General features: G+C 40.4%; 1 long non-coding RNA gene across 1 annotated transcript in view; it reads left to right on the plus strand.

Annotated features, from left to right (window-relative positions):
* The first annotated feature begins 5,553 nt into the window (after positions 1-5,553).
* LOC138805588 (uncharacterized) overlaps positions 5,554-15,197 on the plus strand; it is a 77,557-nt gene continuing 67,913 nt past the window's right edge. Inside the window, exon 1 of the long non-coding RNA XR_011365594.1 lies at positions 5,554-5,642. This is a non-coding gene — a long non-coding RNA (uncharacterized lncRNA). The remainder of the gene's footprint in view (positions 5,643-15,197) is intronic.

The following is a 15,197-nucleotide window of genomic DNA, read 5'->3' on the forward strand; positions in this document are numbered from 1 at the left end:
CTTTGCTTGCACAGTCCCAGACAGCTGATCAACAGCCAAGAGCTGAAAGGCCTTTGGCTGGGGACTAAGGATTTATTAAAGCCAACATTCGTTCTTTCATTCTCTCTCTGTGTCTGTCTCTCTCTTTTTTTCTCTCTCTCTCATTAGAGCTGTAGATGACATGGAACAACCTCTCTGATTTATTGAATTAGCTTTTCCAGTGTAGCTTATGCTGCCGGATGCTCCCTTTCCAATTTGATAAGTCGCTTTGTAGTGAGAATTGGGGTAAAAAGTGACAGTGGTCTCTGCTGGATCTTTCACATTCTTGTTTTTTAACCCAAACTCTCCAGTATGCCAAAAGTTTTCACAAAGACTTATTGTTTTTTATAATTGTGTGGGACTTAATAAATTAGTTACTGTTATATTCTCAAAACATTAAGAGATATTGGCTTTGGAGTTAAAACATTTTAAATTGGCACATTTTAAATTAAGTTAAAACATTTTAAATGGTCATTTTAAATTAAATTTTAAATTAAATTAAAACATTTTAAATGGTCATATTAGTAAAACAATTTTTTGGAGTCCCACATGATATTTTTCTTTTCAGTAGAAAATGTTTTAACTATAGGGATGTACATTAACAAAGCAATAAGCTAATTAATTAACACAAATGTTGTATTAATGCTTGAAAATCATGCCTTAATTTGTAATGGCAAAGGGAATTATTATTATTATTATTATTATTATTATTATTTTTTGTCAGTCGTGGGGCTTGAACTCTGGGCCTGTGCGCTGTCCCTCAGCTCTTCAGCTCAAGGCGAATGCTCTACTACCTGAGCCACAGTGCCACTTCTGGTTTTTTGGTGATTAATTGGAGATAAGAGTCTCATGAACTTTGCTTCCTGGGCTGGCTTTGAACAGTTATCCTCAGATCTCAGCCTCCTGAGTAGCTAAGATTACAGTTGTGAGTCATGGGTGCCTGGCTCAAAGGGAATTTTTTTTTTTTTTTTGGTCAGAATTCTAGGCCTGGGTGCTGTCCCTCAGCTCTTCAGCTCAAGGCTAGCACTCTACCACTTGAGCCACAGCACCACTTCTGGCTTTTTCTGCTTATGTGGTGCTAAGGAATGGAACCGAGGGCCTCATGCATGCAAGGCAAGCACACCACTGAACAACCTTCCCAGCCTCTCAAAGGGAATTTTTAAAGGGAGAATTATTTGATAACAGGAATCTGTTATCAAATGTTATGTGTACATTTTGCACAGGTTATGATAACCAACAATTTGTTATTTTTTTTCCTCTGCAAGTAGAACCATAAAGAAGAAAACTCTTTGTCACATGTACTTCTTGATTTTAATACTTTGATATTTAGCTCACAGGATCTTGGAATGAGAAAAGAAGGAAAAAGAAGAGGAAAAAGAGAGTAGGCATATATCCATTGGGCACAAAGCTGAGGTTAGTGTTCTAGTCAGTTGGACAATGTGGAAAGGTTTGCATTATGGGTCCATCAGTAACTTAGTTATCTGACTCTGAGCTAGTTTCTTAATTCTTTTTGGTCTTTGTTTCATCATATATAAAATGGAGATAATAACTACTAGATAGTAACTATTAGATAATTATAGGATTATTAGGTACTAAGAGAGACAGACTGGCTCTGGTTTCTGGGTTGAATACCTAACAACAGGAAGCAGATAAGTACTGAACCACATGGTACCTTTTCTTGCTATCTTTAAACAAACATAGTAATAATCCAAAAGCACAACGATGGGTCTGGTACATGAGATTGGGTTTCCTGGTCACTTTTCTTTCTATCTTGGCATTTGGTCTATGTTTACAGTCAATGCTGCAGACATGAGGTAATGAAGCAAAGATGTGAATACAAAGTAATGACCATACCATAAAAGCACTGTTTATTCTGTGTTTTTTGGAAGCTAGAAGTATAGAGGAGTCAGCGGTACTGCATCTCCCTTGAGTTTTTCTGTGGCCCAGGCTTGCTCCATTCAATAGTCCACAGTATTCAGTATTACACCATAGCTACTGGAGGGTAGTGAGGGCTGTGGAAAGCAGGTGATGTAATTACCCTTTCAGGGATACCTGTCAGGACTGGATGATAATAGCTGAGGGCCAGGAACTTTTTGGTATTGGGCATAAATGTGTTCAACAAATACTCAAGTGAGACAACTCTTACTTTGGCTCTACTTATGGGTTCCATTTTCTTTATCAGTGCACCCTATGCAGGTTTGGGAGAATTGATAGAAACTAATCTAGTCTTGCTCTTGTGTCCTCATTTTATCTGGTAGAGAGAGCAGAGACTGGAGAAAGAAGACATGGAGGAAGGCCATAACATATTCAAGGACATAATCCTGAGAGATAGTAAAAGAGCCCATGTGACATCAGGCATTCAAAGGACAGAGTTTAGGAGACAGTTCTGAGTGTAACTATATGTTCTTTGTCTAGTTCCTACTATAAAATTTGTAAGGGTTCTGGAAAGTTTAATTAAAAAGATTCTTTGAGCTAGGTGCTAGTGGCTTACACCTGTAATCCTAGCTACTTAGGACGCTAAGATCTGAAGATCACAGTTTAAAGCTTGCCCAGCCAAGAAGGTCTGTGAACTTTTTTTTTTTTGGTCACGGGCTTGAATTCTGGGCCTGGGCACTGTCCCCTCAGCTCTTCAGCTCAAGGCGAGCACTCTATCACTTGAGCCACAATGCCACTTCCAGTTTTCTGGTGGTTTATTGGAGGTAAGAGTCTCAGGGATTTTTCTGCCCGGGCTGGCTTTGAACCTCGATCCTCAGATCTCAGCCTCCTGAGTAGCTAGGATTACAGTGCCTGGCTGTGAACTCTTATCTCCAATTAACCACCAATAAGCTGGAAGTGAAGCTGTGGTTCAAGTGGTAGAACACTAGCTTTGAGCACAAAAGCTGAGAGACAATGCCCAGGACCTGAGTTCAAGTTATAGTTCCCCCCACTTTCTTCTTCCTTCCTTCCTTCCTTCCTTTCTTCCTTCCTTCCTTCCTTCCTTCCTTCCTTTCTTTCTTTCTTTCTTTCTTTCTTTCTTTCTTTCTTTCTTTCTTTCTTTCTTTCTTTCTTTCTTTCTTTCCTTCTCTCTTTTTCTCTCTGTCTGTCTCTCTCTGTGTCTCTCTGTCTTTGTCTCTGTCTCTCTGTCTCTTCTGTCTCTGTCTCTCTGTGTCTCTTTGTCTCTGTCTTTGTCTCTGTCTCTGTCTCTCTCTGTCTCTGTCTCTGTCTGTCTGCCTGTCTCTCTCTTTCTTCTCTCTCTCTCTCTCTCTTCTCTCTCTCTCTCTCTCTCTCTCTCTCTCTCTCTCTCTCTCTCTCTCTCTCTCTCTCTCTCTCTCTCACACACACACACACACACACACACACACACAGATTTTCTGGAAGGAGTTATGAGATACTATGTATGCCAGCAAATGGAGATTCTCCTATGAGTTAACTCTGTGAGAAAGCTATTGCTTCGTAGTTCTAGGAAGTCATAAATTGAAGACAACTAGAGACATTGATGTTAAAGAGCTTTGCCACTAACTAGGTGGTACCACAGCTGGAGGGAGCAGAGTGGAACATGAGACTAAAGAGATTGATCTCTGTTGGGACATCTTAATAAGGTCTAGAATAAATCCAATAATGAATGGTCTGAGAGCAGAGAGCAGGGTTAAAGCTGTTTCTGATGATGCCTGATGTGCACTGAGGACAAGACAGCTAGGAGAGCTTCTGTCATCAGGTAGCTGCTCTTGGAGACAAAAGTCACAAGAGATTCTGTAGCAAGGAATGCAAGTAGCGTCAAGCAGTGGTGGAATCCAAGAGAGTTCTGTCATCCCTTGTGGAGAAAAGACTTCTAGTGAACAACATTGGCAGAAGATATCCTGCTGAGTTCAGAAAAAACAATTTCTAAAAATTTATTTTACTAGCCAGGAACCTGTGGCTCACGCCTGTAATCCTAGCTACTCAGGAGGCTGAGACCTGAGGATCACAGTTGAAAGCCAGCCTGGGCAGAAAAGTCTGTGAGACTCTTATCTCCAGTTAACCACTAGAAAACTGGAAGTGGTCCTGTAGAGTGCTCACCTTGAGCTGAAGAGTGCAGGGATAGTGCCCAAGCCCAGAGTTCAAGCCCCACAACCAACAACAACAACAACAAAAACACTAACTAGCATTCACCCAGAAGACTTGACAGTATCCCATTTTGCCAAATATAATACCTTGTTAACAGTTTACAACACTGATTGTAAACTAGGATTAAAGCAGAATTATTTGTTTCCACGTTAGTTTTGTGTCATTTATTGTTAATGTTTTATTTTATTTTATTTTACCCATTTCCTATTAGGACCAGTCAACTAAAGAATATTTGGCTGGCAGACAACTGGAAAATCGCGTACATAGCTATTGAAGATTTAGGTGCTACAGAAACCACCAGGGTCCTATAAAATCAAGGATCTGGTAATGACTTCCCAGTATTACCATGGCTCACTTTAAGTAATCCTTGTATTGTAGAAATATCACCTGTTTATTTTTCTGTAGATCTGTTGGAAGCCCATGCGTGAGAGCATAGGAGAGAATTTCCAAGGCAGATTAGTATGTAATACTATTAATAATACTTCACTTTGTGAGATATCTGTTGGCATATTTTCCTTTCAGGCTTTTTAGGAAATGGTGAAGATTGAGCCATGTAGTAGAGATACTGTTTTTCAGGATCATTGCTTGCCAAGGACCCTTTTTGCCTCAGTTCCTTGCTAAGAGTCACTAAAGGATCCAGGTGAGACTTAGATAGGACCAGTACTTGCCAGAGATAGGAAATCTCTTTGATGCCATGCTAGAAGTGAAGAGGACCAGAAGAGGAAGAACAAAGGGTAGTCCAGCATGTCAGGAACTATTACCATGTTCTGAACTTCATGAACATTAGGTATGTTGTGAGTAGTCTAGAAGAATTGATGGGAATGGACTGAGGGAGAAGAGTAGCAGAAAGGTGGAGGTCAAGATTGAGAAGTTGTTAACCTGGTTAAACAAGCCAAGTTGTGGTTTCCATATGACAGTCTGTTGCCTTTTAGTTTTCCTATATGATAACAAAAGATGATCCTCTACTTGTCCTAAATGAATGTGTGTTGATATGGTGGATGAGATGGAGGGTAATTTTTGTCAGTCATGGGGCTTGAATTCAGGGCTTGGGCACTTTTGTTCAAAGCTAACGCTATCCATTTTGAGCCACATAGCGTCACTTCTGATTTTGAATAGTTAATTGAAGATAAGAGTCTCATGAGGACTTTTCTGCTGGGCTGACTTCAAACTGTGATCCTCAGTCCTCAACCTCCTGAGTAGCTAGGATTACGGGTGTGAGCCACCAGTGCCGGCTAGGACCCTAATTCTTATTTGAAAGTTATTATAAATCAACTAATGTTAGCCAGGCAAGGAGGAAACAGGAAGAAAGGTGCCAATGACTGCAAGCATCTGGAACTTAGTTTAAGAACTGAAGACTCTTGAAAGATTATGATCTGAAGGAGGTGTGACTAACAGAACCAGAATAACTGGCCCTTGTGCTATCAGTCTTTCCTCTTTCCAATCCGTCTTATACTGCTTTGGTTGAGTATGAAATGTATTCCCTCAGACTCCTTGTTGAAGACCTTTTCCCTAGATGGAGTAATCCATTGAGGAGTTCATAGGTAAGTGGGTTATTAGGGTTTAGTTGCAGGAAGAAGTCACTGGGATGTGACTTGGAAGTATGTATCTTGTCTCTGACTCTTCTCCTCTCTATATCCTGGCTTCCATGAGGTGAGAAGCTTTCTTCTACGATACAGCAGTTGTGTTTCTGGCTTGTCAAAAGCAATGGAGCCAGCCCACCCTGGATTGAAACCTCTGAAACTGTGAGTCGAAACAAATCCTTCCTCCAGATGCCAGTGTAATCTTAGCTACTCAGGAGGCTAACATCTGAGAATTGCAGATTGAAGCCAGCCAAAGTGGCAAAGGCCACGAGACTCTTATCTCCAGAAAACTGGAAGTGGCACTGTGCCTCAAAGTGGTAGAGCACTGGGCTTGAGTGAAAAAGCTCAGGGACAGTGCCCAGACTCTGAGCTCAAGCTCCACAACTGACACAAAAAAAATTGTTTCCTCTTTTAAGTTTCCTCAAGTTTTATGCTAGAGAAATAGTAACACAATTGTAGTTAGATTTTTCTTTCTAAAAAAGAATCTTGGTATATATTATTCCTTGCTCAGACAGGTTTGTATTTACTTTTCTGTTTCTTCGCTTAGCATAATCTCATGATAAGTTTCCCAATGATTTAATGTCACTTCCCCCCCCCTTTGGTATATTATGGGGCTTGAATTCAGGATCTGGGCAGAGATCTCTGTCAGTAACAGAGATGACTGGATTGAACCTTATCTAACCTCAGTTGTGAACAAAAATAAATTGTTTTATGTCACTGACAGTCTGGTTTGGTTATGTGGCAATAGCAAACCAATGTGTCTGCTTACTTATGATTCCCAAATATAGACCCTTCATTTTGACCTTGCTTTGTTTGTGTTCTGGACTTGTATATTCACTTGACTACTTGGTATCTCTGCTCAATGTCTAACAGACATTTTAAACAATCAAAACATTTAAAACTATTTTCATTCTTAAATCTGCTTTTTCCTATCTAAGTAAACTATATAATCATCCTTCTACTGTTCAAGCTAAAACATTCTTTTTTTTTTTTTTTTTTTTGCCGGTTGTGGGGCCTGAACTCCGGGCCTGGGTGCTGTCCCTGAGCTCTTCAGCTCAAGGCTAGCACTCTACCACTTGAGCCACAGTGCCACTTCCAGCTTTTTCCGCTTATGTGGTGCTGAGGAATTGAACTCAGGGCCTCATGCATGCGAGGCAAGCGCTCTACCATTTTTTTTTCTCTTACGCCAGACCTGGGGCTTGAACTCAAGGCCTGAGCACTTTCTCTGAGGTTTTTTTTTTTTCTTTGTCAGTCATGGGGCTTGAACTCAGGGCCTGAGCACTTTCTCTGAGTTTTTTTTTCTTTGTCAGTTATGGGGCTTGAACTCAGGGCCTGGGTGCTGTCCCTGAGCTTTTTGCTCAAGTACTCAATCATTTTGAGCCACAGAGCCACTTTTGGTTTTCTGGTGGTTAACTGGAGATAAGAGTCTTACAGACATTACTGCCTGGGCTGGCTTTGAACTGTGATCCTCAGATCTCAGCCTTCTGAGTAGCTAGGATTATAGACATGAGTCACTGGTGCCCAGCCTCTTTGAGCTTTTTAGTTCATGGCTAGTGCATCACCATTTGAGCCACAGCTCTATTCCTGGCCTTTTGGTGGTTAATAAGAGGTAAGAATCTCATGGGCTTTCCTGCCTGCTGTGGCTTGGAGCAGCAGTCCTTGGATCTCAGCCTTCTGAGTAGCTAGGATTACTGGTGTGAGCCACCAGTGCCCTGCTCTAAATCATTCCTTTTTTTTTTTTGTCAGTCCTGGGGCTTGCACTGTCCCTAGCTCACGACTCTACCATTTGAGCTACAGCACCATTTCTGGCTTTTTCTGTGTATGTGGTACTGAGGAATCGAACCCAGGGCTTCATGCATGCTAGGCAAGCACTCTACTGCTAAGCCACATTCCAAGCCCCTAAAACATTCTTGATTTTTCTTTTCTTCACCTCTTGTTTGTTTTAGTGGCACTCTGCCTTCTCCTGGTCCCTAGTCATTCCTTCATCTTTTATTGAACCGAAATCCTCCAGATCTCTGTCTTCTAAGTAGGTAGGATTATAGGCATGAGCCACCACTTCTGGGTAGAGGCAGCTTTTTAAACAGTAAATCAAGCTGAACACTGTAGTCCTAGCTACTCAGGAGGCTGAGCTATTAGGATTGGGGTTCCAAGCCATCCCATGCAGGAAGTGGAGCTGTGGCTTAAGTGGTAGAGCACTAGCCTTGAAAAAAAAAAAGGCTCAGGGGCTGGGAAGTTGGCTCAGTGGTAGAGCGCTTGCCTTGCATGCCTGAGGCCCTGGGTTCGATTCCTCAGCACCACATAAGCAAAAAGAAAAAAGCCGGAAGTGGCGCTGTGGCTCAAGTGGTAGAGCGCTAGCCTTGAGCTGAAGAGCTGAGGGACAGTGCTCAGGCCCAGAGTTCAGGCCTCACGACCGGACCCAAAAAAAAAAAAAGGCTCAGGGACAAGCCCCAGGACTTGCACATATGCTCACACATGCACATGTACACTCCCCCAAAACAAACAGATCAATAACCCCCTAGTAAATCAGATTATGTGTCTTCCATCTAATTGCTCTCGTTATCTAGGCTAGCTTCCAACTCCTACTAGGGTCTCATGTTCTGACTTCATTTGCTTTACTGGTCTTTTTGCTGTTTGTACTTCAGATAGTCTCAGATTGTTCTATTTGGGGAACATTTGACTTGCTGCTCCTTTTAATAATAACTCTCTCCCACTTATTTACATATCTGCTGTCTTCTCACTGTGTAGTTATCAGTTCAGAATTATCCCTTCACAAAGGCCTTCCCTGACCACCTTGTTTTATGTAGCTATAGCTCCGCCATCACATTTGGTAGCTGTACATGTGCTTTGCCATGCTACCCTATGCCTGCTTAATAGAGTTCTGGTTGCTCCAGCTTCTGGGAGTGCTATTGGCAGACAGGATTTTGCTGTCAGCTTCAATAGGAATTACTTCAGCCACAGAGAACTGATTTACATGCCCCTTCCTAGGGAGGCCCACATCCTGTGGCATACATAAGGACACTTGTCTACTTCTGGCCAATTTGGCATGACTCAGAATGGAGAACAAATTTCAGCATTCCTTGTGGGGTTGCCTGAGGCTGTTGTTGGCAGCCAGATTTCTCTCTCTGCTTACTTCTAGTTCCTTCTTCCTTCCACTAATATTGATCCCTCAAATATGCCTTGCTAATCATTGTGCTTACTTAAATTCTGTGTCAGTGTTAGTTTCTTAGTAGCAGCGAAGTCTTATTTCCTTTCTGGTGTAAAAAGTGGTTCAGAATTATTTTACTGATTTGTTTCTAGGTTTATTGCTTGTTTCTCCTAGAATGAAAGCTAGAGGGGTATAGGGCTTATCTGACTACTTCAGTCTTGTTTCTCCTGTGCCCTTAACAACCTGACACATCATTATCATCATCAAAGCACAAAATCAGTATTTGAAACCAGGCAATTTGAATCTAGATTTTGTAATTAACCACTCTATTAATGCTATATTTTAAAATGGGAGCTGTTTAATGAATATTTGTTGAATGATTAAGTAAATAGGTATAAGCTTTGCTCTCTCTCTCTCTCACTATCTCTCTCTCTCTCTCTCTCTCTTATTTTTGTTGATCATGGGCTTGAACTCTTGGCCTAGGTGCTGTCCCTCAGCTCTTCAGCTCAAGGCAAGCACTCTACTGCTTGAGCCACAGCGCCACTTCTGGTTTTCTAGTGGTTTATTGGAGATAAGAGTATCACAGACTTTCCTGCCCTGGCTGGCTTTGAACCGCAATCCTCATATCTCAGCCTCTTGAATAGCTAGGATTACAGTCCTGAGCCACCGGCGCCCGGCTAAGGTGTAAACATTTCTAATCTAGAGGGAATTCACCTATTTATTCACTTGATAAATATTCTTTGAACATCTTTGATATGCCATGCATGATGATACACATTAGGAATACAGTGGAACCTCTGTCCTCAAGGTCAATTACATTGACTTTGTTCAATCTAATTGGAGTCCATAAACTATATATGAAAGTAAACATAGTATTAAAATAGTTACATGCTATCATTCCTATCCAGAATGTTTGGTTTACTTTTCAGTCAATCAGAGTAATACTGATACCTGTTTGAATAATGTACATTGTTAGGTAACAGGACCATGATCACTGTATTTGTTACACTCAGTGATGTGTGTGTGTGTGTGTGTGTGTGTGTGTGTGTGTGTGTGTGTGTGTGTGTGTGTGTTGATCTGAGGCTTGAACTCAGGGCCTGAGCTCTGTCCCATAGCTTTTTCCACTCAAGGCTGGTATCCTACCATTTGAACCCTGACTCCACTTCTAGCTTTTTGGTGGTGAATTGGAGATAAGAATGTCACAGATTTTTCTGCCCTTACTGGTTTCAAACTGCAATCCTTAGATCTCAGCCTCTTGAGTAGCCAGGATTATAGGCAACCTCGGTTCCTAAGCCATTCTAGGTTATACTACAGAAGACTGGAAGGAATAGAGATTAGAAGGGAGCCAGAGTAGTTGTCCTTCCTGCAGACTGAACAGGTATGTGTCAAGAAAGAAAAGCTTTTTGTGATGACCAAGAGCATAGTACTCTGGAGTTCAGACCTGGGCCATACTACTTTTGCTATTTCTCTTACTATCTATCATACAGTGGCCTAGTTTCTTATTTGAACATTCCACTCATGTAAAAAATGGGAATAATGGTAGTATCTGCCTCACAGATGTACATCCAGTTGTTGTGAAGATAACACATAGAAAGCAGTTCTGAGGGAAAACAATAGTATTTGTACTTCAGGGAAGTTTGGACATCTAAGTTTTTATGGATGTTATAAACCACAGCATGGAGTTCTAACCCATCTACCCAGGGGAATTTAAAACCCAAGAAGTGGCGACAAAGCTAATTCAAATAATTTCTTTCAAGACTTCCTTTGCCTTATTTGTAGCTTGTTAGTAGCATGTCTCCCAGTCTGACATGTTACTGCTTGTCATACCGTTGTTTATGTTCTCTCCCCAATCAGGTCTCTGTTGGCTAGTGCTTGAATTGTGTTCATCTTCCTTCATTTTCCACCCTCTTTATTTCAAACTACTGGAAATAAATGCTGGATGTGTGGCATAGTGAAGAAATAGTTTTTCTTTGTAGAGTGTAATCAGGTTTCTTGCCATGTTTCCAAGGTCAGTGTTTTTGACTCCTAGCAACAGTTACCAAAATCTGTACCCATTAAAAACTGCTTCTTAATGATAGATTGTTTGTATTTTTCTTTTGCCTTAAAAAATAAAATCAAAGCTGGGTGCCAGTGACTCCTAGCTACTCAGGAGGCTGAGATCTGAGGATCATGGTTTGAAGCCAGCCCAGGCAGGAAAGTCTGAGAGACTCTTATCTCCACTAAACTACCAAAAAAAATCTTAAGTGGAACTATGGTTTAAGTGGTAGAGCACTAGCATTGAGCAAAAGCAGCTCAGGGACAGTGCTCAGGCCCTGAGTTCAAGCTCTAGGACCAGCAACACGCCCCCCTCCCCCGCCCCGAAAAAAAATCAAATCAACTTCTTTTGTTTTTATTATCCTCCTTTTCTTTATAAAGGAAGAAGTAGGCAAAGAAATAGTTGGCAGTAAACAAGAGGCAAGTCTTCTAAACTCTAGTCAGAAGTATATATGAGAATTTCCAGGTTGATTCAGGCAGGAGTGATCTTAGCATGCCTTTGGACCTAGAAAAGATCACAAGTACATTGGTCTTTCTGGAACTAAATGGAATAAAGACTTCCTTTACAACAGCCACATGTACTTATGGATGTGCATTTTAAGGTCTAAGGAATAAAATATTTTACAAAAATAACCACGTTGCATGTGATTGGCTGTGCTCTGGAATAGCAGTGTTTACCTAAGATCGAGAATCCCCAAACATCTGTAATCTGTCGTTACTCAAAGCTTGAGGATAATTCACACAATCCCAGAATGATCTCTTTTACAATCAACTTTCAGTTCACAAGAATTTATGGAGGTAATTACAGGACTTTGGTTTATTAAATATACCAAGTACACATGGACGGTGCTAGAGTTTGGGCATGAGTGGAGAGACTTGAATTCTTTTGCAGCTGGAATGTGCTGGAACTTCCCAACAGCTTGAAAGAATGCCTAGAATTTCTTTTCTATTATGGTCACTGTTATTTCTCACAGAAGCAAGTGAATCTTCCTGAGCTACATGATAGGAACAGGAGAGCCTTCAACTCACTTGTAGGAAGCAAAGCTGGCTCCATAGCTTGGACTGGTGAGGAACCCTGATTTTTTCACAGATAGATCAGACAGAACCATTCCAAGAGAAAGATTCATGAGCACAACACAGAACAGGGTTCTGTCAGTAGAGAGAAGGATTCTGCTGTTTCCCTCCAGGCATTGACGTGTAATTAAAAAAACTCCTGCTTTGTGGCCATTATATAATTATAACTACTTTCCATTCCAAAGAATTTAGTCATTTATTGCTTTCAGATAGTCTGGTTGTGTGTTGAAGGGCTGTGTTTAGTACAATCAGGATAATGGCATCTACTGTATTGTATTTGCCTTTTGGTGATGAAAAGAATATTTCTTTTAAATCATTTCACGCATCAAGTGCTTGATAAATATGTCCACAATGTGGAGAAAGAACAGGGATTGTTATAATTATCCAATGATGTCTCCCCCCACTCATCCCTGTAAAGCTCTATTTTGTGGGATTCATTGCTATAGCTTCAGAACCTGCCTACCACATAGGCAAGTTTTAGGAAGTAGGTGTAAGTGAATGATATAGATGCTAAGGAGGGAGTTTAGTGCTTTAAATCAACATTACATAGTTCAGAAGATAGGATCTGATGATCCCTATGTTTGAAAACATAGCTTTGATAGCTGTGTGGTCCTGGGAAGGTTTCTTTACTGCTTTTCATCTCACACTCCTCATATGTGAAATGAGAAGATAGTACTTCAGAAATTGTTCTGGTGATTTGATTAACTGAGATCATGAATGCAATAGTGTCTGAAAGTCCTGGTACTTCCACTCCTGTTCCCAATCTCAGTGACATTGTCATGGGATTTTAAAAATTTTTTTATTTTTTTGCTGGTCGTAGAGCCTGAACTCTGGGTCTGGGTGCTGTCTCTGTGCTCTTTAGCTCAAGGCTAGTGCTCTACCACTTGAGCCACTTCTGACTTTTTCTGCTTATGTGGTGCTGAGGAATTGAGCCCAGGACCTTATGCATGCAAGGCAAGCATTTTACTATCATAGGATTTATATATTGGACTACCTTTTCCATGAGAGAGTTAGAAAGGGCAAATATCTAGTACCGCAAAGTAGCTTCTAAACTATCCTTTATATGTAATGGTATTTATTATTTTCTTAAATGTTATTTTACTTTCTGTGTAAAAAAACTAAAAACATTTCATAAAGATTCTGAATCTTGAAAAAAATCAACTGTGGCCACTACAGGGCCTTATGCACTGCTTCTTAAATAGCCATCACCCAGTTCTAGGAGGCTAATCTTTGGGTTAAGTATGTGTGGTGGTTCTTAAACAATTTTGTTTTCTAGTAAAACATGTGAAATTTGAGGGCTATAAATTAAGTGTACTTATAAATACTGTTAAAAATGTCTTCTGTATTTTTACTTCAAGTGATTTAATATAACATTTACCAGAGGCAGAGCACATGCTGATAAAAATATCTAATTTTGTACTCTCAGTTATCAAAATCTCTCTAGGTCACTGAAGGGCAAGTGTCCATGTAGGAGGTCAGAGAATCTCTGTGTGCAGGACAGAAGGGCTTCTGATATAAAGAGATAGTTTACAGGGAGGCAAGTCATATATATTTTCTTGATTTTGATTTTTTTCTCCTGTATCTAGCAAAGAAGATATCCTGTATTTTACTTCTTATTTGCAAGAATGAGAAAAGGAAAATGTAGTGTGCATGGATATTGATATTTATTTGTATTTTGAATACTCATTTTTTTGAGTGAGGGAGTGAGGTAGTCTCTATGTTGGCCATTCCCAATGACACTACTTCACCCCTCTCCTTACTTCTTGAGCCTTTCTGGGGATGGTGGTAGTGGTGGTGAAATTGAGTATGTGAGCAGGACTGGCACTGCCTAAAGGGAAATTAGGAAGCTGTCCAGGCAGCCTGATTTATGAGGCATTGAAAGCCACATCTGACCAAAAATATCCTCTCCACTGGCCTGCCACCAATGCCTGAGATTCTCATGATTAGAATCACCCATTAAAGCTTTCTGTACACATGCATGGCTTCTTGGGGTCATAAAACATCGTGTATGGGGAAATCGGGAAGTAGGAAATGGGAAAATATCTCATTTGAATTATTTTATTTTTATCCATCTATCAATCCTTTGGTCTAGAGTAACATATTCACAGGTTAAGTTCTGTTTTATACTAGAGGGAAGTATTATTTAAGGATTATTTAGGTTTTGTTTGTTATCTTAGTGTGATTCCCAAACAATATTAAGCTCAGGACATGGGAGAGAAGATGACCCTAAGTGAATTGAGAAGTTAAGACATCAAAGACCACTTTAGGTACTTAACAGTTTAATTCCAGGTTGAGAAATAAGTATAAATGTTAGAGGTATAGCCTTTCAATGTTTTCATTCTTTTTTTTTTTTGGTTGTTGGTCACAGGGCTTGAACTCTGGGCCTGGGCGCTGTCCCTTAGCTCTTCAGCTCAAGGCAAGCACTCTACCACTTGAGCCACAGTTCCACTTCCAGTTTTCTGGTGTTTATTGGAGATAAGAGTCTCACAGATTTTCCTGCCTGGGCTGGCTTTGAACCATGATCCTCAGATCTCAGCCTCCTGAGGAGCTAGGATTACAGGTGTGAGCCACCAGTGCCTGATAACATTTTCATTCTTAAGTAACTTAAGTATTTCTTTTTTTCAGCGTTGGGGATTAAGCTATGCAAATGCTCTCTCATTGAACTATATACCTCTAGCATTGGTAATTTAGTTCTTATCCCCATAACAGGACTAAGAATTGTTATCCATGAAATTTGTGTCAAAGGTCAAATCGATTTATGACCAGTTGGAGACATATTTGCAGGGACAGAGCTAATGGATAATTCTTTGACTTTATGGATCTACTGCAAAATAGTATCTTAGAGCAGGATTTCTCAGTCTTGTCTGTACTCCACCTGTATCTGAGTTGCCACCAATACTCATTAAAATTTTCCTCCTGGTCCTTACCCTGACCTTTATTATTTTTTATTTTTTATTTTTTTGGTGGCAGCGGTGGGATACCCTGACCTTTATAAATAGTCACCAAGGGAAGAGCCTGAGACTCCCTTAAAGGGATTAAAAGGCCATGTTTACATTAATAGGCCATGTCTGCCAATAATTACAGTACTACTTAAGAATCATTGATTTTAAGGCTGTATTAGAGCAGCTTTAAAGTAAAAAGTATAAATTGTAAAGGTAGATGGCTAGCTTTACCACTTAGTTATTTTATGACTTTGGGCAAGTTATTTGCCATTTCCTGGCTCTCAGTTTCAGCCTAACTGACTTAACAAAGCTATTATTACA

The sequence above is a fragment of the Dipodomys merriami genome, unplaced genomic scaffold, assembly GCF_024711535.1.
Source record: "Dipodomys merriami isolate MVZ:Mamm:240054 unplaced genomic scaffold, mDipMer1.0.p SCAF_10, whole genome shotgun sequence".
Classification (NCBI taxonomy): domain Eukaryota; kingdom Metazoa; phylum Chordata; class Mammalia; order Rodentia; family Heteromyidae; genus Dipodomys; species Dipodomys merriami.